Source organism: Saimiri boliviensis, chromosome 3, assembly GCF_048565385.1.
Source record: "Saimiri boliviensis isolate mSaiBol1 chromosome 3, mSaiBol1.pri, whole genome shotgun sequence".
Lineage (NCBI taxonomy): Eukaryota > Metazoa > Chordata > Mammalia > Primates > Cebidae > Saimiri > Saimiri boliviensis.
Genome location: NC_133451.1, coordinates 125,333,149 through 125,359,228, shown reverse-complemented (window position 1 = coordinate 125,359,228; position 26,080 = coordinate 125,333,149). Strand labels below are relative to the sequence as shown.

Here is a 26,080-nt window from a genome sequence, read left to right as displayed (position 1 = left end):
TCATTATCCTTAAAGATGACTTCACTCACTACCCTGCCCCCTAACCTATACCCAACAAATGCAGATGCTTCTGGACATTCGGGGCCTCGCCTGTCTCTGCTTATAGGTGGCCTGGCCCCGCAAGCCCAGCTGAATTTTCCTTGTACTTCTGTGTCCTGTCTCTTTATTTCTCAGATCCTGTGCCTCAGCACAGTATAAGGGACACCCCATGACTCTGTGGGGCCCTTAGCTCTACACTCAAATGTATAAAATAAATGCACCTTAAAAAGAAGAAGTGCCTTAGAAATATTCATATGAGAAATACCTATCTGGACTCATAAAAACTGAATTAAAGGAAATGCAATATTTAGTGAGAAAAACTTGATTCAGGTTAGTTTTCACAATGCATCATTTCCAATCTACTTTTTTCTTTCCAATTTCCACCTTCCCTGGGTACAATGCCTGTTTTAAATTTTATTTGGCATAAATAAAACTTCTTAACTAGAAATTGATATGTGCTGGCTAGATCTTTTTTGTTTCATAAGACAGAGAAAACTCATAAGGGAACAGAAAATAAACATAACTGTAAATAGTGTTAAGAAAAACCAAGCTTCTACTTAATGTATGAAAGACCAAATTTAGCACAGATATAATGGAAACTAAATGATAATTATAATAACGGCCGATAACAATGACTAAATATTTATGTATAAGGCCTTTGTAAGCACTAGTTTATTTAATATAGCAATCTTATTTACTTAAATATTATCATTCCTATTTTACCAGTGAGAAATCTGAGGATTAGAAAAATTAATCTGTGTGGCCAATGTCAGAGGTTAATGAAAAGTTGAACTAGATTTGAATTCCTGTTTGCTGATTTCAGTTTGTGCATCAACTCATCATGTTTTAACAGGTCTCATTAAATAAGGAATAACTTCCTATTAACAAGTGTATACTCTAATGTTATTTTTATTTTGTGTGAACATTATGAAAGATTTTGAGAAGGAAAATGTAAGGCATCTAATCTTAATCTTCCCCTCCTCCTATCCTTCACTTCATCATGATGCCTTCCCAGGCTTTTCAAAGTTTGATGATCTCTGTCCCCTCTGAAATGCACACACTGCCTACACTTGTTTTGAACAAGAAGCTGCAAAATTCCCTTTGTGTTTTCTATTGTTATAATAATTTAGCTAATTATTACAAGACAAAAAGAATGATATCATGAATAGAGGTGTGAATAGAAAATCAGAAAAGTTGTGTTAAAATCCTGACAACATTTAATGGGGCAAAATCATTAACCTTCCAATACGAGTTTCTCATTCAGGGGCATATAAATAGCACTTCTGCATACTTCATAGGGCTTGTCCATCCCAATAAACAGTCCAATGGACATATACATAGTAATGAATTGGGTCTAGGTGATGCAGATACAAACATAGTCCTTGCTCATATAAAGCTTACACTCTAGGAGAAGGGCCAGAATAGAAAAGATTGTAGTGATAAGTGAATTGAATAGTGCATGTCCATATAATATTTTATAAAATTAAATAATAACATGAATGTAAGTTAATACTGTATTATTTTTTCTTTTTCTCTGTTGCATACATTCAAGTTCCTAGGAGGCAGGGGCTTGTCTTATATTGACAGGTCAAGGTCCTGAGCCTTCTACATAGACATATAACACTATAATTTTTAAAGCATTTTACTGAAAATGTGATTCAACAATATTAAGTATATTTTTTGCAACAGGAAAAATATCAGCATAATCTTATCACTTTGACAAACCTATTGCATTTTGTCTCATTTTTTTCCAGTTAGCTATATGTTTTATTCATTGCATACACATTTTAGCATGTTTCAGCATATTAAATTTTTGTATTATATCATTAAACATTTTTATATTATAAAAGTTTTATACATGTTTGTTTATATGTACCTGTTACCTACATTTACAGTAAAAAATAGGGTAATTTTCTTATTTCTAAGTATTCCAGAAGAGTTCAATTCAAAATAATTTATTCATTATTTATGTCATTACTAAGTACCAACCTCATGGCATTTTTACCTTAATTAAAACCACTGCAGTACTGCAAATTTGCATCATTTAGTTCATAACACAAGGCCTAAATTTCTTCATCTCTTTTAGGTACGGTCTAGTTACCAATAGGAAAAAATCTTGTTACAAAAGTGAGGTGTTTAGAGGGCCCAAGCATCAGAGACAAAAAAAATAATTCACAGAAATCACTGCTGTAAGAGTATAGTCAGCCGGGCGCGGTGGCTCAAGCTTGTAATCCCAGCACTTTGGGAGGCTGAGGTGGGTGGATCACGAGGTCGAGAGATCAAGACCATCCTGATCAACATGGTGAAATCCCGTCTCTACTAAAAATACAAAAAATTAGCTGGGCATGGTGGCACGTGCCCGTAATCCCAGCTACTCAGGAGGCTGAGTCAGGAGAATTGCCTGAACCCAGGAGGCGGAGGTTGCGGTGAGCCGAGATCGCGCCATTGCACTCCAGCCTGGGTAACAAGAGCGAAACTCCGTCTCAAAAAAAAAAAAAAAAAAAAAAAAAAAGAGTATAGTCATATTTCAAATATGGACAGATTAGCCTACTCATGTCCAAATTTCTCCTTATTGCATTTTTCTTAGCTTGTGACTGGCACTTCCAAAAAAATACTGAATGGTAATGGTGATCATGGAGAATCCTTTATTACTCTTAATCTTATACAGACAGCATACTGAAATTGTTACTCTAAGCATCAGGTTAAATATGTATTTATCTATGCTAAGGAAAATTCCTTCTATTGTTTTACTAATGTGTTTTATTCAGAAATGTATTATCAAAAATCATTTGAACATCTATTGAAAATATCTAGTAATATTTGCACTTAAAATGTTAACTGGATGAATTATATTAATAAGTCTTCTAAAGTCAAAAATGCATTACATTCTTAGAAATAACTACATTTTTATACTTAATTGTTTTACTATATCTCCATATTCCTTTTCTTGATATTTTCTTCTGGATTTTGACACCAATATTCATTTGATAGAAATGCCTTAGATTTGAAGTCCTTCCTTTTTTCCTTCTTTTTTACTTTTATTTTTTTCTATTTTTCTACAACTTTTATGTTTATGCATATTTCCTTAAAATTGGTATTTTTTTATTTTTCAGTATTCTAAAACAATTTAAATTGACATTTAATTATCTGTTATTAAATATTTAAATAAATTCACCTGTGAAATTGCATAAGTCCAGGGTAGGAAGGTGTAAATTAACCTTCTTAGAGTCATTTTGTTTCTTTTGTTTAGTATCTTCTGTTTCTCCGTCATCTCTTAAGTCTCATATTCAAACACTATATGCATATCAAAATTTTGCAATATAGCTAAAGTAGTACTTAGTGCGAAAATACACCCTTTGAAGTATACATCAGAAGAGACAAAAATACTAATGAGCTAAGAATTCAACACAAAAGATTTTAAAAGAAAGATAATAAAATATTATATCAAGAAATTAGAAGACAAAAATATCAATGAACTAAAGAAAAGAAAAATACAAATAAATGATTTTCTTTAAAAAACTGACTTTTCTTACAAATGTTTAAAAAACAACAAACTCCTAGAAGAGTGAGCAACAACAACAAAAAAAAAAACTTTGAAAATAAAACAATATCTCATAATTCTAGATGAATTAGATATTTTTAAAATCATAAAGCTATACAACTAACTTGAATAATTTAAGAACAAGTGAAAAATGAAATAGATCACTTTCTAGAAAAACATAAAGCTATGATTCAAAAATAAGCAGAAAACATCAAGAGACTTATAATAATTATTACCTTGAATTAGTAACTTAAAATGCACTAATCCTAGAAAGTTTTATAGGCAAGTTTTGCAACAGTCACAAAAATGGTAGTTCCAATTATACAAGATTTTCCATAGAAAAATTCACTTTTATGGTTAATATAACCTAGTTATCAAAGCTAGACAACAAAAAAAAGAGAAAAAATATGAGATTTTATTTCTTGATATAGCTACAATCCTAAAAAATAATAATAATAATACATTTAAAACTAAATTAAGCAATATGTGCACATAATGACCAACCAGGATTTATGCTAAGTATGCTGGGACTGTTTAGCATTAGAAATTCACCGTATAAACAGATTAGAAGCGAAACAATTATGTTTGTGAAACTTGAACATCAATTCACAAGAACATAAATATGACTTCTCTAGTAAGGAGAAAAATAAACTTATTTAAATTGTGACACATTAGCAGTGTTTACTTTAAATCAAGGAAAAGGCTATGATACCAGCTTTCAACCTTACTGTAGGTTGGGGTCTGTATGTTGTCAAGAGTCGTGGTACAAAATATGTATTAGACACGAACACTTTAGAAACAATAGGAGTTCTGACTGGACAGAGGGAGATTCTGAACTGTGCTGCAGGCCAGCAAAGTCTCATCTCATCCATCCAAGCAAGAGTCCATCAGAGTTGTCCTATGGTTGAACGTTTTTATCAGCTCCCTCTCTCTGAGATAAGTGGGCTGCTCCAGAGATGAGGTGAGTGGAGTAACCTGGGTCTAGGTAGCTCTTGGCAGCTGAGACAGAACTAGAGAAGTTCACAGCTGAAAGCTTCCCACTGAAAGCATTCCCTTCAGCTGGGCAGCAGCTAAATTCCCCTTGAAGGGGGATTGGGCAGTTCTTCTCTGTGTCTACATTAATCGCTTTACTACAACTTTGTATATGTTTCCACTACTGTACTATGGAGAAAAAAAAAAAAAAAAAAAAAAAAAACTAAAGCCATAAAGACTTGAAAAGACAATAAGACAATTTCAAAATTGGATGCTATGATTTCAAGAGCATCAAAGTGAACACGAGTTCAATTCCTGCACCTGCCACTTACTAGCTATGTGGTTTTAGTAAAATTGGTTCATATTTCTGTGGTTAGATTTTTCTACATAGAAATAAAACAGTAATAACTACCAATTGCATGCTTTGTCAAGTTGTTATAATCACTGAACCTCTGGGAACCCTTCTTAAAAAAAGGTACATATATATGTATCAATATATGTACTTATATGCATACATATGTACTATAATGTACCTATCATGTATTAATGTACTATAATGTAGTTATGTATTATAAAGTACCTCTATCATAAGATTGATTTGAAGATTAAATAAGCTACCCCATTTAAAGCCTGTCTTTCAAAAGAGTAAGTTGTTAATATTATACACAGAAAACACAATTATCTGTCTAGGCTATACAATAGAACCTCAGGTAAACTATGAGAAGAAATTAAATGGTTTAGTAAAGTTGTTGGATGAAAAATCAATATGTAAAAATCAATATACATCATCAATAAACATTTAGAATATGTGTCTTTTTAAATACCTTATTTATAATTACAACAAAAACAATAATCCTGAGAATAAATCTCAAAGCTAAGCAAGATATTCACAGAAGACATTCATTATACCATCATTGCAGCACATATAAGAAGAGTTAGATAAATGGAGTTGTGTAACAAATATATGGACAGGAAACCTCTATCATAAAAATGACAGCTGTCTCAAATTGAGCTATAAACCTAATGCACTTCCAATCTCAACAGAGTGTATGTCAGAAGGTTTGGAGGAAAGAGATATCACATCCAAAGGGACTAAGAAATGCAGTCAAGGTGAAAAGAAGAAAGTAGTTACCTCTACCACCACAACCTCTCAGGCCTACTGAGGCTAAAGGAAGAAATGGTAGTATAGAAATCCAAATAGAACTGGAACGTTGAAACAGAGGAGCCATGGCCATCATTGTATGAATTCACTTCCATACCTGCTAAGAGGCAGAGAGGGACCAGAGGAGTGAATGCCCTTACCATTTTTCTCACCACAGTCTCCTGGTAGTGTCTTACATTAGCCAAATCCAACTAGAAGTTAGAAGCCAAAGAAGTGCAGGAGTTGCAGCTCCATAGGAAATGGCTCTAAATAAGCAATGAAAGAATATTTAGCACATAGACTATTTCACGGAATTTAGAAACCAAACTCTGGTCAGGCACAGTGGCTCATGCCTATAATCCCAGCACTATGGGAGACCGAGGCAGGCAAATTACCCTATATCAGGAGCTTGAGACCAACCTGACTAACATGGAGAAACTCTTTCTCTACTAAAAATACAAATATTAGTTGGGCGTGGTAGAGCACCCCAATAGTCCCAGCTACTTGGAAGGCTGAGACAGGAGAATCTCTTGAGCCCAGGGGGTGGAGGTTGCAGTGAGCCAAGATCTTGCGACTATACTCTAGCCTGGGTGACAGTGTAAGAATCCATCTCAAAAATAAATAAATAAATAATTTAAAAAATATAAATATAAAAAGGAGATTCTATGATAATATGGCAAAGTTTGTGAGACCAGCCAAGAAAATTTTAAAGAACGAAAATAAGGAGAAGAATTCATCCTAATAGATATACAGTTTTTCTATAACGTTAAAAGGATTAAATAATCAGTTTTAAATTGGCAAAGGGTTAGACAAACCAATGGAACATAATAGAGAACCAAGAACAGATATAAATATATGGCACTTAGATATGTCAGAGTTAGTCTTACAAATCAGTGGAAAAAATAAAGCTAGAACAATTGGCTGTACATTTGGGGGTGGGGAAGGGTTAATCTCTATTTCCAAAACAACTACAAAAATACATTCCAACTGGCCAAAGACCATAATGCTAAACATGTTAAAGCTTTAGCAGAAACTAAGTGAAGATTTTTACAGTCTCTAAGTAAGAAAAGACTACTTCAACAAGAAATACTCAATTTGTAAAGGAAAAGGATGATAAAATTGAGCATAGTAAAATTTCAAAATCTCTGTACAAAAAGACATAGTAACACAACTTAAAAACAAGGGACAGAATGCAAGAAATATTCCAACACATGTACATGACAAAAAGTTAGTACTTAAAGTAGACAAAAATTCTTAAAAATTCATTTTAAAAATTCAAACCAATGTGAATAACAAAATATAAAAGACAATCTGCAAAAGAGAAGACTTAAGTGACGTCTTACATACATGAAAGGATGCTCATCTTATATACATGAAAAGATGCTCGTCTTATATACATGAAAAGTTGCTCAACTTATATATGTAAAAAGATGCTCAATAGCACCAAAGAGGGGAAAAAATCAGTGGGACATTTAAAAATATGTATGCAAAACCCAAAATGTTTGATAATACATTATACGTTTCTAATGGACATGTAAATTGCTATCACCAATATGGAGAGATAGGCAGATCTGTAAAGATTTGCTGAAGATAGAAACTGCTCTTTTAATGCCACTACCACATTTTCATAATTTTACTCTTATTTAAGTACCTATAACTAATGTAGAGAATTGCTTTTTGATTATAATGTTTGTATCATTTATACGTTATGATTATCCTTTGCAACTTTTTTCTCTCAATTTATATTTTAAAGACTGATCAATGTTGACATGTGAATTTTCGTTCATTTTAACTTCTGTATAGTATTAAATTGAATCAAAATATCATGATTGATGATTATCTAGAATCTTTAATGAAAAAGACATTGCCATACATACACGTCTCTTTGGGACTGTATACAAAATGTTTTTCTAGAAGCACAATTGCTGAACACCTCCAGAAATGTAATACTGCACAGTAAGTAGACTGTGTTGACATGAAAAAGATAGCAGAAAGAGACTATGGAAAGCTAACACACAGCATAATACATATTCATTGAAACATTATAGTCTAACATATGCTAGCATAAATATGTATATTAGATACATCTCTGGAAAGAAGTCAATATATTTAAGTTGGGAGATATTTGAATGGGGGATATTCACTTTTCAGTCTTAATATTTCTATATTTAATTTTTTTATAATAAACATATTTTACCTCATAGTTTTACAGCTATAAACCATTGAAAGAAACCCACATTTGTTATTTTATTTTGTATTGTGTTTATTACCCTATTATAATATGGTGAAAACACCCTCAGATATCAGATGGAATGTTTGTGTTGCACATGATTCATGAACTAATAATTATACAATTAATTTATTTTTGAAATAAAGTTTCCTTTATATTACCATTATTAAAGTGATAGGGTCTCAGTACTGAAAATTTTAAAAATATAGGAAGAGAAAAAGGAAAAATAAAATGCTTACTACAAAATTATATCAATCATTATTATTTCTTCATTAATTGATTCATTTATTTATTCATTCAGTTGGTAGTAGTGGTGGTGGTCACCTTTAGTTTCTCAAGAAAATAAATCCTCTCATTTCGTTATGTCTAAAAAGTAGTAAGATAACTGAAATCTTAAAATGTATAGCTTATATCTTATAAAAATCAAACCATGCTTGAGAATTTAAAGAATATGTATATTTGCTTTAATGATGGTATGAACTGCTATGAAATACTTACTACCTATTAGGGGATTTTCTTTATTTTATTTATTTATTTATTTATTATTTTTATTTATTTATTTTTTTTTTTTTGGTGGGGGACGGATTCTCACACTGTCACCCAGGCTGTAGTGCAGTGGTATGATCTTAGCTCACTGCAATCTCTGCTTCTTGGGTTCAAAAAATTCTCCTGCCTCAGCCTCCCAAGTAGCTAGGACAACAGGCATGAGCCACCACTCCCAGCTAATTTTTTTGTACTTTTAGTAGAGACAGGGGTTTCACCATGTTGGCCAGGATGGTCTCGATCTCCTGACCTCACGATCCACCCGCCTCAGCCTCCCAAAGTGCTGGAATTACAGGCATGAGCCACCGTGCTCAGCCTGAGAATTTTCTTACTACCTTTAATCCTCAAAACAACTTTGCTGCTGAGAAAATACTATTATCTGCATTTTGCAGATAAGGAAACCAACATTCTAACAAGTTAAGCAACTTGACCAGTGTCATCTCACTAGTGAATGGATATTTCAACACAGCTGAATATGGCCTGGAGTTTGAGCTTCTCCAACTATCACTTGCTTCTCAATCTTGTAACAGAGAAACTGAATCTTTCCATTTAAAATTGTCAAAAACCACTTTATTTGTTGCTGTTTGTTTATTTGTTGTTTTTTTGCTTTTGAGATGAGTCTCACTCTGCCACTAGGCTGGAGTACAATGGCGTAATACTGGCTCACTGCCACCTCCGCCTCTCAAGTTCAAGTGATTCTCCTGCCTCAACCTACCCAGTAGCTGGGATTACAGGTGTACGCCACCACACTCAGATAATTTTTGTATTTTTAGTAGAGACAGGGTTTCACCTGGTCTTAAACTCCTCATATCCAGTGACCCGCCTGCTTCTGCCTCCCAAAGTGCTAGGATTACAGGTGTGAGCCACTGTGCCTTGGCCCAAAAACCACTTTATATAACAAAAAAATTTCCTAAGGAAATTATGATAATTTTTCTGTCATCCAGAAAGAACCACTATAAAAATATTCTGTTTCTAAAAGTATCTCCCAGTACCCATGTGGTGATTACACCACATTCACTGTTAAGTGAATAGGAGCCCAAGAGGGACTGAGGGGCTTGTCAGCTCACAGTCCATAATCTACTGAACATTTCCCATCATGAAAAAATGGGAGGTAAAAATGGAGATTACTCCTTCATCACCATAAAAACACACGGAAGTAAAATTTAGCTATCTGAACCATGAAATTGTTCTCTTTGTTGTTTATAAAAATAATTTAGCTCTAATAATTGATAACCAAGAATTTTTTTAAAACAGTTCATCAGCACATGTTCTCTCTTACACTGTTTTGAGGAACATTTTTCAAATAAATGTTCAGATTAGACATGTTGCCACAGAATATAAATTAATGTGAAACAGAGGATTATTTTCACATCATTTTTTCCTCTACATATAATTTTTTATTATGAATATACACTCAGAAAAGTATTTTTAAAATCCACGTGAAAACGAATTAGATTTAGTAGAAGTAAACATTTTTTAAATTTTGCTTTAAAAATCATCTTTTAATCCAAGATTTATTTAAATTGTTATTACAATAGTAATATAGTCTTCTTATTATTAAATGTATTTGGGAAATAAAGAAAAGTAGGACAAAAAGCTAACTATAGTCTTATGACAACTATTAACAGTTGAAAATACTTCCTATTTGTAAAATAAATATTGCCTTTGTTTTTGACATTACTGGGTCATGTGTGTTTAAAAAAATTAAAGCCTTCTGCATCATTTTTAACAATTTCTGAAAATTGACAACTATGGCTCATCATCATAACAAAAGCTATAGAAATAGCCTCTAGTATCACTTCTTAAGACTCATCTTCTCTACCGTGAGTGTCATAAGAACAAACCAAAAAGTCTCAGACTTTTCCTTTTATGTTATACTTGTCACTTACTATCTTAACAAATATCTGGCGAATGGAGTCCCTCATGTCTCTTTAATTCTCTGCCATTGTTCATGGCACAGACTGTTTCTTTCATGTGGTAGTTACTGAGTAAATACTTGTTTATCCATTTATTTTTAAAGGCTTCTAAAATTAGACATATTCGTGAGGTTAAAAGATTTCATAAAAGATTAGGTTTTAAACCTAAGCTATAAATAAACCAAGTTATCTCATTAAAAAGGAAAGATAGCTGGCAAGAACTTGTATAAATTATGCTAAATATCAAAGGGTCATTTCACAGTGTGCCTGGGTCGTGATTCTGGGTTCCATGAAAACAAAGTTGCTAAGAAATATTAAAGAAAATATAGCTCTAAGTGGAAAATAATTTGTCTCTAATTGATTGAATTTCAAATTTGGGAGAAATTAGCAGAACCAAAATCCAAACTTATGTGAGTATAGAGGCGATTTAACTTCATTAAAACCTAAATACAAAAGCTAATTCCAGAATGAATAATTAAATGTGGCGATGTGCCATGCTTCAGTAACATTTATATAGACCTTTTTGTGTTACACCGTTCAAATAAATCTTAAGTAAAATTTTAATCGAAATATTGTATGTTTTAAAAAAAATCTACCCACAATTTTACCACTCTAAAAATTAATAGATAAAAATTAATATATAGAACTTAAAAGCCTTGTAGGTAGTCTTTAAGGTATCATCCCTATGAGCTAGAACAAATACATTGAGTAATAAATAAATAGCTCATTCCCCTTTCTTTTAATTCTATTTCTTTAGAAATTCTCTAAATGATCATTCCTACAAATTTTATTTGATTCAAATGTTCATAACTCTTAATATTTGCTAGGCTGCATATTCTCTACAACGTTCTTCCCAGATTAATACATTTATTTTTTTGCCAATAGATGTTCTCTATATTTGTCAGGACCTTTTTACTGCCCCCCATTACACACACACACACACACACACACACACACACACACACACACTTCATTCCTGTGTCAAATATTTTGTGAAAGTCCCTTACATTTGGTACACCTCTTTCGCCCACATCACACTCCCTCTGACTGTGAGTCTTTCAAGCTTCCTCCAGCAACAGGACCTTGAGCAGGCTTCATTTGTTCCTCTGTTAGAAAATTTGTCTCTTTTCTCTGCACCTAATTAACTCTTTCTTCCTTCAGATGTCAGCTCAAATGTCACTTCCTCAAGGAGGCTTGCCCAGACCTCCCTGGCTGAGTCAAACTCCCCTCTAATAGGCTTTCCCATTAGTGTGCAAGTGTCCTTCATTATACTCACTTTTGCATATGTGCACTGGCTTGTGTGATTATTTAATTTCATAGAAATAAAAATTTCCAAAGAGGCAAGAATCATGCCACATTTTTCACTCATCATTACATTACCAGGAGCTAGCTGGGTGCTGAACATAGACTGCCAACAAATACACGTTAAAGGACAGTAAAAAAAGAAGGAAGAGATGGAAATTAATCATGATGTCAACAGATCACTCATAGTTACCAGAAAAATTATTTAAATGGTCTCACTTGGTGACCCGAAAGATGACAGATTTGTAAATAAAATAAAATTTGTAAATAAAATTTAAAAAACAATTTATTATGTTTAGTTACCATGAACTTGAATTTACTGGCTCTGAAAATACATGTTTTATCTTCTTTCTTATTATTTTTCTCTCATTGTAATGGATGTGGCTTATGATTTAGTCCTGTTTCTTTTCCTTTCTCTTATTTATTTTTCTCTAGAGAGAAAAAGTCATAAATCTTGGGCCAGGTTATCTTCAAAAGCAAAGTCTGAACTAAAAAATTATGTGCAAATAATAGAAGGTGATCCTGGCGAGTATGAGTGAGGCACTGGGTAAAGAGAACCAGGGAGAGAGTAAAGGTTAATACAGGTGCATGGAATTGGGTCACTTCTGTGGCTAGTTGAGGCTCCTTCCCACGTGGACCTTCTGAGGAGCTACAGAGTGCATCTCAGGACTATCCACCCATTCCCACGGACTGCAAGGCTCCACAGTGGTGTTAGCGCTTCCTGACTTCCAGGCTGCATAGACCATGGTCAGAAGCAGGGAGAGAGATAAGACATGCTAGTAAAGTCACAGAGCCGAAAGTGAAAGATACTTAGCCCACACTTGAGATGGGAAATAGCAGAACTGAGTAAAAACCTGCCTATGATTGCCAGAGCCAAAGCCAGAGCCAGAAAAGGATGTTAAGCTGACAGGACATAAGGCAGGGCCCGAAAAACGTGTGCGAATCAGATCATTGCTCAGCACAGTGAGCCCCCAACAATGAGCCTCAATGTCAGTATCTGATTTATCACTCTCACCAAGCTTCTGTGAATCTCCTAATGTGCCTTAGGACACTGAATGGAAGGCAGGCGGAATAATCCATTCCAGGCATTCCCTGACTTAGGATCACTGTGTCCCAAATAGTGATTTCTAATATGTTTTCTGGAATACACAATTCACTCAAAAATAGCATTACATATAATAGTTCAACATTAGTATCCAGCCATTACTAAGCAAACTTAAGAAAAATTTCAAGTCCATCCACAAAAACATAGTTAATTCAGATCATATATCTCTAACAATCTACTTTAGGTATGATCTAAATTAACTATATTTCTGTGAATTGGTCTAGAAATACATTCTGAGTTGTATCCATATACCAATAAGAGAAGAGATCAACACAGTACTAGCTTGCTAACACTATTATGTGCATATCACAAGAAATCAGTCTGTTATCAGTTGCTTTTCAGCGCAACAGTTGGAAAAATAGGACAGTAGTTTCTAAGAAGAGACTTCACACATTTTTCACTCCATAAACATAGTGCTTATTTGTAAGTTAGAATGATTCATTAACCATGGAGTGCTTGCGTTCAGAAAGGAGACTTATTTTTTTATACATACATACACATACACACACGTGTATGTGTCTGTATTTCTGAGTGTGTGTTAGTCCTAAAAGAAACAAAAGTTTTACCAATTTATTATGTTAGTTACCAAAAACTTGAATTTACTGGCTATTTGAATCACTGGTCTTCACTGTCACAAAAATTTACCTTAAAGTTTTAAAAATAGACAAACAATCCCAATATAAAATAGCACATTATATATTAATGACTGCTTAATAGAATCTGGCTTCTTTTTACAATACTTTTAAAAAAATACATTTGAACTTAGCTGGATTGCCTAGGAGGCTGTAGGATGGGGCTACCAACTCCAGTTTTATCACCAAGTAATGATCTTTGATCCCTGTACATCTATGTTTAAAATTGGTTAAAAATAGTGACCCATTTCAGTTGAGGGTTTTGGTCAACAATAACTAGAAAAGCCAGATACAAGGACAAAATTCTGACAAAACCTGGTGGGGCTTTAGAAGAAGTAAAAACTAGAAGCTTCAAGATTCTAGATGGGAGAACTATCAAAGAGGTATGTGACGTTTCAGAGCACATATTTCCCCCGGAATGAAGAGCGGGGGCAACTGCCATTCTGGAAAGACAGTGAGAGACTGAAAATATGGGCTTTGCCTGGGTAGAGGACAACTCTGTCTCACTGCTCTGTGAGACAGAGAATCTAGCAGAGATTTTGGCAGTCTTGAGGGGCTGCAGAGACAAAATTAGAGATATGAAGGGCCAAGAGCCCAATGAGAAAAGGTGTAGCATATGAGATTTGGTAAAGCTGAAGTTACATATGTGAGTGGAGGCTAAGACACTGAGACAGAAGCTTGTGGAAAGAGCAGGATTCTCAGGAGTCTTATCCTGGATTGTGTTGAGGGCCTGTAAATGCATGAGTAGAGGCTCACGATATCTACGACTTGGCAGCTAGGAGCCCAGAAATCTAACAACTCGTGACTCAGCTCAGTCACTGTGTGGATTACAACTATTGGCTACCTCCCCACCGTATCTGTCTAGCAGAGGAAATGTCGACACCTCTTTGGAGATGTATAGATCATCTGGAGCCTTTACAAGTTTTTTTTCGGGGTGTGTGTGTGATAAAGTCTCACTCTGTTGCCCAAGCTGGAGTGCAATGGCACAATTTTGGCTCACTGTAACCTCTGCCTACCAGGTTCAAGTGAGTCTCCTGCCTCAGCCTTCTGAGTAGCTGGGAGTTCAGGTGCCCGCCACCATGCCCAGCTAATTTTTTTGTATTTTTAGTAGAGACAGGGTTTCACCATGTTGGCCAGGCTGGTCTCAAACACCTGACCTCAGGTGATCCACCTGCCTTGGCCTCCCAAAGTGCTGGGATTACTGGCATGAGCCACTGCACCTGGGCAAGCCTTCACAATTTTTATATATAATAACTAAAATTAAGAGTAAAGAGATGCTGAAAAGAGGCTCACAGCAATAGTTACTGACATTTGCAGACTAAAACTTTAGAATACGGATGATTAATATGCTCAAAGTCATAGAAGAAAAGATGGAGAAAACAGAAATTGGAATCTATAGAAAAAAATCAGATGTACATTTGGAAATTGAAAAAATACAATAACTACAGTAATAACCTATGGATGAGCTTGGCAGTGTAACGGGCATAGTGCAGAAGGAGGTTAGTAAACTGAAGAGAAGGTCAAAAGAATACTCAACCAAGCACAGAGAGAAAAAAAAGTAGAAAATAGTAAAACAAGTACAGGGGGCATGTTGGGTACAGTGAAACCATCTATTAAACACGTAACTCAGATCTCAGAAAAAGAAAACAGACACAATGAAGTAGAACTACATATGAAAAGATAATAGTTAATAATTCACCAATGAATTTCACCTGATGAAAGATAACAATCCACAAATTCAAGAAGCTCTGTAAACTTGGAGAATAAAACAAACAAACAAACAAAAACTATACCTAGCAATAACATAAAAAACTAAAGAAAAAAATGAAAAATCGTAAAATCACCCAGAGACAAAGATACATTTACCCTAGAGCAACAATATGATTGATGGTTTAATGAAAGTGAAAAGTCAAAATAATAACAAATGGTTGGGCACAGTGGCTCATGCCTGTAATCCCAGCACTTTGGGAGGCTGAGGTGGGCAGATCGCTTGAGCCCAGGAGTTTGAGACCAGCTTGGTCAACACAATGAAATTATATCTATGCAAAAATTACAAAAATTAGGTAGGCATTGTGCTAATCATGAGGGACAAGATACGCTTGAGCCTGGGAGTCAGAGGTTTCAGTAAGCAGATATCGCACCACTGCATTCCAGCTTGGGTGACAGAGCCTTGCTCTGTATCAAAATAAATAAATGAAAATAAAAAACTGTTGAAAGAAAAAACTGCCAAGCAAAAATGTTATCCTCAGCTTTAAAAATTACATCTATTTAAAAATCTTTTCAGACATATAAAAATTAGTGAATTCGTTGCCAGCACACTTTCAATAAAAAATGCATAACCACTTACTTCATAATTTTTATGAATAAATTATATAATAAATGAACTGGCAAGAATGCCACAAATTTAACATACCAGATATTCTAAAACCACAATTACTTTTGCACCAACCTAATAAAATAGAAATCACACATTAGGTTCACCTCTATCAATTTACTTCTTTAACTGAAACTAAAAATTTTAAAGTGATTAAGTTCACTAATGCATAATATTTGTCAGATAGGTCCTCCTGTATTTTCCAAATCATGTTTCTACATTAGTTCATTTGCTATGCACTACCCCCCATAAGAAAGGCAAGGCAGATATTATCATTTTTATTGTATGCAAAATGAAACTAATGTTTGCAGACTCTGCAAACATCTACTCCTCAAGTCGATGACGAAGTCAAAACTAGAACACATATTTCCTACCACTGTTCATCACTGAGACATTAGGAAGTAGAAATGAATTAATAGTATCCCAGGGGAGTCATAAATTGCAAAATTCACCCAATATATAGCAAAGGGATAATTGTGGCTTCAGAGAATTTGTCTTGAAGATTTTTATTTTAATTTTAAAAACACATTAACAGTATTATTTTAACCTTCTAAATATTAGATCATCACACTCCTAAATATTTTCAACAACACTATAACTGTTGACTTTCAGTCTTGTAGTTCCAGAAAAGTCTAGGATGCAAAAACCTTTCAGCCAAGGTTTTACTGACCAATTTCCATATCAAAAGCCTACAGGAAAGTGAAAGCTACAATGCTTTGTGATCCATAAAACATCCTTAAGCTAGAATTTGAATTACACCATGTAAAAGCCCAGAAGACAATCTCCTGATTGAGCTCAAGAAATAATTTTGCCTCAAGGAAGGTAAAGGAAGTCTCACAGTATCATAGAGGTCCTAAAGTATCTGTTAAATCACACACTGGGACAATGAAAGCAAGAGGTCATCAAATCGCATAAACTTATTCTTCATACAGGACCTTTTCATGGATATTACCCAGTGTCCCAATATCATGCTTTTTTCTGTGACCTTGGAACATCACTATTGCCTGCCCTGGGCTTTGTGCTATGGCTTTATCTTCGTCCTATAATGCAACTTCCTGCTCTTTCTCACCTTGCCCATTTAAGAGTCCTCGTGCAATAAAATAGGCAAAGTTTTTGTGAAATACATTGAAGAACATTATGAGAATAATCTCTAGTTCAAGGACACTATTTTACTCCACGTAATTTAAAAAATAATATTGTACTGGCTATCAAATAAATCAAGTTATACATACTTATTATATGCTGATACATTCTGAGAACTTTTCTCAGTATTCTAGTGAATGTTGAGTGAAGAATCTGTGTACTTCTGACTTTCTAGGATAAAATATTTTTAAAATAAAATTAAAGATTTCATATATAAAATATAATCCGTTCTCTTCAATATACATTTTTATTTACCATATAAAGGAGGTAAAACATCGTATTGTTAAAGGTAATATCATTTGTCAAGAACCATAAACCAAATACCACGGTTCCTCCTGTTGATCATTGGTAGCTGATTATTTGATCAGAGTTATACACATATTGTAGGTAAACGTGGATTTTTATTTAGCACATACCCCATAAGAAAAGCATGCCAGCAGGTCATATGTGCACTGATCTATTTCAAAAAGAGTTTTCGCTATTACAGTACTTGAGGAAAACAGTCAACATGAGCAACAAGTTCTCAAAGAACCTTAAAGTAAAACCCCATACGCTTTATTAGAAAAACATGAGTACAACAAAGTTAGAAAGAAAACTTCAGATGAAACAGGTGGAGCCTATTGTGACAAGTAGCCAAGAAACAATGAAATAATTTCTGAATCACAAAAGAAAACATTGCTGATAACTCCATACGTCCTGATAAAAACAAGCTCTTTGCTCATAACATTGGTCTCTCAACATAACATGACATAATCAGACATACAATTACGCACTTCCCAGGAGAGACAAGCATGTAAAAGCTACAATGAGCTTTCCCAAAATCAAAACTGACACCACCTTCTGATAGTGCCACCATTCATATTTAGTAAAGCTTCCCTGTATTATCTCACCCAGTTCCTTTTTTACTTTTACCACATTGATTATTCCAATAATTTTCTATATATCTGTTCTGAAGAGACTCAAACTTGATCAAAAGAGCAATCACTAACGGTGAAAATTTATTTTGATCCTCCGTTTTAGAAAAGCTTCGAATCATCTATCTTTAAATGAAAAAAAAATCTGAAGAAAAATCAGCCTCTTTTAAGGAAAATAAAATGACACTTTGAATTATAATTGTGATTGTTACTTTCTTACATCATAACCCTATGTTAGACGCTGGAATACCAAACATGTATACCAAGAACCTCCTTAATGTTCAGGGATTAGTTACATTTAATATACATTAAATTCATAAATTAAAAAATGACTTTACATTTTACATACTTTCTATTGTAGTGGATGAAAACTCAAAAAAAGTAACTGAACCTCCAAAGTAGCAAACTTTCACTTCTTTTCACCTTTTTCACAAAATATTTCATTTGTGAACAAATTGACGTTAAAAACATGTTCTGATAGGTCTCACCGCTTCCTTGTGATCTGAAAATTGGGCCTCCTGAATAAGGAAATCAGTAAAACGTGTGTCCACCCGGCAAAAAGCCAGGGGGTGTGGGTGTTGGCACGTTGGCTATATAGCACTTATGGCGAGACAACTCTAAACTAAGGTGCCTGAGCAGGTTCAGAATCTTTTTGCCTTAAATCCACAGATCTCTGTAATGGAAAACATGTTGATTTCAAAAATATTTAGCAAGAAAATCTTTTCTGGAACAACTGAATAACAAAAAGAATTGCCAGGAAAACGTGAGGCTCTCTAACTACATATTGGCCCTGCCTCTGACTCCATCCATCTGTCACAAATAATCTCCAAAATCAGCGCTGCAGAAACTAGAGAAAAGAGCGACAGTGAGTCTGCCTAACTTTGCCATTTTCCTCACACCACTTGGGAATAAAACTTGGGCGTCTCTCTGCCTCGACCGCCACTTCACTTCCTGGAGCTCCAGAAGCTCGGTCAGCACCTGGATAACTGCGACACTCACCCGTGAGCGCAGGACCGTCCTGACGTCTTAAGTCCCAGCTCTCAGTCCCGCTAGCCTCAGGAACAACGATATTTCTCGCCCAGGAGGGCGGTTGCCGGGACCGGAATCGAACAACAGTTGCAGTGAGCTTGACTCAGAGCTGAGCGCGTCGGCGCTAAACCCAAGACAAAGGCTGCCCTGAGTCTTCGGTAATGAGCTCTCTCCCTTGGTAATCGGTGCCCGTTTCCCTCAAGCCCACACTGGGAGCGCGGGAGCCTGCGAAGTGGCTGTCATCGATTCCGCGCTTTCCGAGGGGTGCGGCTAGGTGCCTAGTACCACGCCGGTGTAAACAGCGCGCCGCGCACTGGGGATCCGCCAGGAACGGTGCGCGCGCAGGGCGGGCGCAGGGGGCCAATAGTAGCAACTACCCCCGGCGGCCGGCTGAAACCGCCTCCACTCACCAGAGAGGCACCTACGAGCCCGCCGCCAGCAGGTTGGGTGGCAGCACCCGCCGCGAACCCCAGCCACGCTCCCCAGGGGACCCACCAGGCAGAGGCACCTGCTGCCTGTCCTTCGGGGCTGGTGCTGTGCCAAGCCCCGCTCGGGGTCAGGGACAAGCCGCCCAGGACTACCAACGGGAGAGAATTCGTTCATTGAATGAAAGGTGTTTGCCGTCACTCACCGGCGGAGGGTGAAGTCGCTCAGGCGGCCGCCAGGCTGCGCGCGGCCGGCATTCCGGGGCGCGGGCATTCGCCCATCCTTTGTCAGTTGCGGGCGGAGCGCTCCTCCCCAGCTAGCGGACGAGCTGCCGGGTGGCAGGCAGCCGGGCTCTGGCTCCGCTCCCCAGTCATCTCCCCTCCTCTGCTCCCCCTCCCCTTCTCCGTCCCCCCCTCCGAGCCGGCATTCACTGGGCTCCCATGATGTCATCCGGTGGAAATCTGCCATGCTCAAAGACTGGAATAATCCAGCGCTCACGCGGGGAACGCAGAGCGGGCGGAGGCGGCGGCAGAGCCTCTAGGAGTTCCCAGAACTAGCATCTCCAGGTGAGCTGGAGTCAAGGACAGGACAGAGGAGGGGTCTGCGGAAAGGTGGCTCCGAGGGTGTCTGTGGGCTGGGTGGGCGCGGTGGGGATGGGGCCGGAGATTAACAGCCTGTTCTCTGCCGTCAAGATTCCTAAATCAGTATTTAGACTGATGGCAGATGCCAAAGGTAAGGAGAAAGTTTCTTTCTGGCTGCTCAGCAGCTCAGGTGCCCCATCTTGGTGATGGACCTCTACACTGCAGCCAGGATAATAATTGGAACCCATGGAACCCTCGGAGCCCTCGTCTCAATGAGAAAGTTTAGGATGTCTGACCAATGACAGCCTCAATGATGAGCAGCTAAAGTGAGGGACAAAAATGTGTACTGTTTACAGGCGGCAGTCTGAGACAAAACATTAAAAAACGAGTGGGCCTCGGCAATCTATGACATGAACACGGAAAAGACCGCTGCTCTGAGGCAAGCAGGCATCAGCAGGAATTCACCCCTAGCCTTAGTATTGACCTCCTGTCCTCCCACCATATACTAATGGGCACTGGAGGAGCGACTCCCTTCTTGCCTCATCCAAAGACTGTCATCAGTGATGAAACTATCTAAGTCACAAGGTTTATTGAAACTCATAAAAGGTGGATGCCAATTCTTTTTGCTTAAGATTCTGTATAATGGCAAGAGAAGTTTTATTAGAGAAGTCGACAAACAGCCTGAGTATTTTTGAAGATTCTGCTGTTTTCATGGAAACAGGCAGATACACCAGGTCTGGGGTCCAGCCCTACAGCAGTCTAGAGCAGCTTCATGTCAAAAACTCTCCTGTTCAGAGACCAGATTTCAACAGCTCATGGTTTGTGCTCTAATCAGTCCTATCTTCAAGGAGCCTCTTGACTTCCCAGGATTACCTACCACCTGTCATTCCTGGAAGAGACTAAGTTTGCAGAGAAAAGTACCAGCAGCCAGTGCTGATTAGGCAGTCTTCAGTGAGAGTGTTAGCAGGGAACAGGCAGACTCTGCCGCTGGGTTCATCACCATTATCCTTTAGAAGTATCCTTTAGAAGACTAGGAATCACATTTATTGAAAGTGTTGATATGGTTAGAAACGGCATAATCTTTGTAAATACAAAGAAAGGGATTCAATATAACAATAACAATAATTTGAAGGCTACTATCAGATAGACTTCTTATTGCATTGTGAAATTGTGAAATGGGACTTTTCTGAGGAAAAGTAATAAGTATGAAAAAGCAGCATCAGAAATTAAAAAAATAAAGTATCAGTGTAATGGATAAATATGTAATGTATAAACAAAAATATGGCACATACACACAATGGAGTGATATTCAGCCATAAAAGAGAACAAGACCCTGTCATTTGCAACAACATGGATGGAACTGGAGGGCATTAATTAAGTAACGTAAGCCGAGCACACAAAATGGAAACTTCGCATGTTCTCACTCATTTGTCGGAGCTAAAAATTAAAACAACTAAACTCACAGAGATAAAGATTTGAGTGATGGTTACCAGAGGCTGGGAAGAGTAGTGAAGAGTGTGAGAGGGAATTGTCATATTTAATAGGAAAAATATATAGCTAGGTAGAATGAATAAGTATTTGATAGCATAACAGTGACTACAGTCAACAATTTATTGTACATTTTAAAGTAACTGAAAGTATAATTGGAATCCTTATAACACAAAGAAATGATAAATTCTCAAGGCAATGATACTCCATTTTCCCTGATGTGAATATTGCACATGGTATGCTTGTGTCAAAATATTTCATGTGTCCCATAAATATATATGTACCTACTACATATTTATAAAATTAAAACCTAATAGAGTATCAAAAAATTGTGATGCATATACATTGGAAATAATATGTGAAATCTGTAAGTGTTCACTTTCGTTTATTTTTCAAATAAAATATTTTAGGTATCACTAGTATATATATCATTAGATAAATGAAATATAACATATCAAATGACTGAACAGATTTTAGAATCAAGTATTTTAAAATACCTAAATAATAATTTTTTAAAATAAAATCAGGCCAAATAGGAAGTAAACTAGGAGAAAACATAAAAATGTGGAAATGTAAGCAATGGCAGTCTTTGAGAATAGGAAAACAATCTAATGGCTTGGAAAAAGTAATTAGTACTGCTAATGACACTGTTCTAAGCGCATCAGAAGGTCAAGTTGTAAACCTTTCTTCCTAGATTGGTTCTTTGATGTCCCATCTATCTTCATTGCCTCTGTTTGTTTTCTTGTTCTTCAGCGTTCTCTGGACTAATTCATAAGAATGGAGGCAAGAAGAAGGTCATAGTTAGCAGATCTGGGAAATTTATAATAGTAGCCATAAAGATAAGAAAATGCATCCTTCAGATTTTTATTTTTTCATCACTGTTCTAAGGAACTAAAGCAAAACCTATATCTCTTACTTAAAAAAAAAATGCATTCATATGTGTTAATTTATTTGGTTCTATGGAAATGTCTTCAGCATATGATTTGGGACCTTTTTGAGAATTAAAAATACTGTGTTGTGGCAATCACTCAGGACCTTGATCTTAGTAGTGGAGAGTGTGACAAAGCATTGCCATATTTAATAGGTGCAAAAATATAGCTAGATAGAATGAATAAAATCTAGCATTTGATAGCAAAGTGAACTCACTACATCTCTACAATTCCTTCCTAATGTGTGCTAACCTACTAATACCTTTGCCTGTGTCAGTAACATTCTCTACTACTGCTGCATGCTTTTTAACTTATTTGTAATTTTTAAAATGTGGCGTTTGAATATTTTGAAATATTTTTATCCAAATGGATACCTGTAAATAACTAAAATAAGACATCTAATTGCTACATGAGGAAATATAGAAGTATCGTAAATCTTGGCCAAAAAAGTCTGAAATCATATTTTACACACCTAACTCACATTCAAATTGTATTTCAGTGATGGATATATTAAATCTTGAAATTGAAGATTTAGAGTAGATGTATTATTGCTGCCTCAATCATGACGCTCTGCTGCACCATTTTCTTACTGATACATGATTCTCTTCACAAAAGCAACAAGCGTTTTGGTGGGAAAAAACAGACATATTTTAATATTTTTTTCTTTGTGAATTCCACAAAATATAAACTGTTCATACTCATTTAAATTGATAGACTCATTTACTGCTAGTGACTTTTATTTTTATTTATTATTTATCTATTTTTGGAGTTGGAGTCTTTCTCTGTCCGCCAGGATGGAGTGCAGTGGCTTGATCTCATCTTACAGGAACTTCTGCCTCCTAGGTTCAAGCGATTCTCCTGCCTCCACCTCCCAAGTAGCTGGGATCACAGGCATGTGTCACCATGCCCAGCTATTTTTTCTTTCTTCTTTTCTTTTTTCTCTTTTTTTTTTTTTTTTTTTTTTTTGTGTGTGTGTGTGTATTTTTAGTAGAGACAGGGTTTCACCATGTTGGCAAGGCTGATTTTGAACTCCTGACCTAAAGTAATCCGCCCACCTCAGTCTCCCAGAGTGCTGGGATTACAGGCATGAGCCACCACACCTGGCCTTTACTTTTAAAAACAAGTTTTCCTACATACAAATTTGTTAATCTTTATACATAATACAAAGAAATAATATTAGTAAGACCTTATGTGCCAAATACTGTGCTAAGTTATCATATGTCACTATACCTGCTCTTCAAATCACCGCATGGTATAAGTGTAGTAACCTCTCTTGAAAATAAGGAAACAGAGACCTACAGAGGTTACAAAAATTGTCCAGGCAACTAACCTAGCAACAAATCAAATTTAAAATTTGTTTCTATCAGGATAAACATATAAAGTCTGTCCTCATAACAGCATACTTGCAACTTTTAGAAATTTTTTCCTCTGAAAAAAATGAAATATAAAAAAATGAAATGTTATATGCATGCATATATTATATATACATATATATCTATACACACATTTATGTATTGTATTTAATGAGGTAAATAAAATGCTTTTGTGAACTTTTCCATCGGTTAACAAATTCATCACTAATTTTGTTTCCATGATCCCTGCTAATGAAATGCTTTCAAAGTTATTTATGAAGAAAAAGAATCACAGGCTACCAAATAAATTTTGGTTTTGTGTCTGTCCTAAACAGTTTCAGACATAAAGCAAGATACAGTAATTTTTGAACTTGAAGACAGATCATTGCAAAATGAAATAAAAAAGAAAAAGAGCCATAAACCATTAATTCAAATAAAGACAAAGACTACCTCAGCAACAAGGTATCGTTAATCCATTAGCAGCTCTGGGAGAGAAAACTACATCACCCATCCAAATGAAGGCTTTCTTTCCTACTGTGAATATTAACAAGGAAAACAGATCACTTTACATATTGTACCTCAAAGGCCCAGTATTTTTTTTATCATAGATTGTAATATTTCTTGGGCACAGATATATAATCAAAGCTTCTTTAAACAGAAAGGTTTAGTATAGATTCTTTTCAAACTCTATTTTTTAAATTTTATCTTGTTTCATAATTGCTGATGTTAATGCAACTCTGTTTTAGGGTTATTTGAGTGAATGTGTGAAATGATTAAAAGATACACATAACAAATTATCATTTTTTCAACATGTGCTGCTAACTTGGTTTTTTGAATTAATTACTCATTTATTATCTAAACCATTTAAACAAACAATGGCAATCTTTGTAGTCATGAGATATGTTAGCAGGTACAAATTTATTTATCGCATACTTGTGATCTAAATATTAGTGTTATTTTGACTTTGCTTCCAGTACATTCTTCTATCATTAAACATTTTTATTTGACAGGACAAGGGACGCGTCCCATGGCTTTAGTTCATTTTCCAGCTGCTTTGTCAGTTATGCTGGTCATTAGCACTAACACGACATAGAAGAGGTCTTGTATAAAATGCTTTTGTTTAAAGGCAGAGGAAAGCCTAGTGCTATGAAGGAACATGTATGTATACAATTTTCTCCTAAAATAAAAGTATTTGAAAAGTAAAGATGCTGATTGATCCTGTTTGACTGAGATTTTTCTTAATCAAATGCTCATATTATTTAGCTGTAACAGTAATATCAGTGATCTGCTTTCATCATATTCACCCTGATCCTGTGACCATATATATTTTCTCAAATTTCTTTAATTACTTTGGTTAACCCCATTTATGGTCTTGGAATTAAAGGTAACACAGAACCAAATACTCCCAACGGAAAGATAATTTTCTGATTTTTTAGTTATAGATCTTAATCTTTATAGCAGATGTTTTTTCTCACAGCTATATCTTCTTAACTAGCATGGGTCAAAACCCTGACAGATATATTTTCTGAGGAAAGACTCTAATAAACATTCCTGATTTTCCAAGTCAACTTTAATTTCTGAAGTACACTGAGAGTCCGGTGGAAGAGCTCAGAGTACTACAACCTTGTTTCTGAACCTAGTTCTCTTAATGATGTTTCTTATGACTTAAGTAATTCTTTTCATCTAGCCACCTTACCTTCTTCATTTGGAAAATGAAATTAATGATATCTGCCTTATATATCTCTCACTTCAGAGGATTTCATGAGAAAAGAAAGAGTGGAAGTATGATAAAGAGGGAGTATATTGGTTCTACAGATCTAAATGGAGGCTTCTGAGCGACAACCTGTTCAGTCGTACAGGACACTCAATTATGTCTGTATAGCTGATTGGGAGGCTAGGACATGAAGGGAGGAGAAGAAGAGGAGGCGTGGGAAAGAAACATCAATTCTGTTGGGGATCTTTTCCATTCCTTTAGACGTAAAAGTGAAACAGTAGAAAGAGCAACCTTTGAAAAGTGTTGAACCCAGGTTACCATTTACTATAACTTAATTAATATATTTTAATGTCTCTGAACCTCACTTGCTCCTGTAAAATAGAATTAAAGTTATTTTTCCTCAGTTTATTTTAATTTTTTGGGAATCAAGATATGTGTTCATCCACAGTGTACTTTTAAGGTAGTACTATTTTTCACCCCTGCAAAAGTTATTTTATTAGTTATAACAAGGAGTAGTAAAGTAGTCTTAAGTAATATGATGCTATCTCAAAGAAGGAAGGAAAAATTAATCTGTTTTGTTAATAATATAACCAACATACTCTAACTGGTTCCTGAAAAATCCTGGTTGAATAAATGAACGTATGCTTGGATCATTGTGCTGATAGAGTAAAATAATGGAATATAGACAACCCCTAGCGCTATGGTCTGA

The 26,080-nt window shown here is 35.6% G+C and overlaps 1 protein-coding gene across 7 annotated transcripts in view; it reads right to left on the bottom strand.

Moving 5' to 3' along the window:
• The window catches only part of MARCHF1 (membrane associated ring-CH-type finger 1), a 906,067-nt gene extending 886,360 nt beyond the window's left edge, over positions 1-19,707 (bottom strand). For 3 of the 7 annotated variants that reach the window (XM_074396769.1, XM_074396771.1, XM_074396767.1), the window contains exon 1: positions 19,513-19,707. The gene's annotated coding sequence lies outside the window, so the exon portion shown is untranslated. Of the gene's footprint in view, positions 1-18,851; positions 19,484-19,512 lie in introns of those variants that run through there. The other 4 variants (XM_074396768.1, XM_074396772.1, XM_074396770.1 and 1 more) reach the window with 2 other exon arrangements.
• Positions 19,708-26,080: the final 6,373 nt, after the last annotated feature.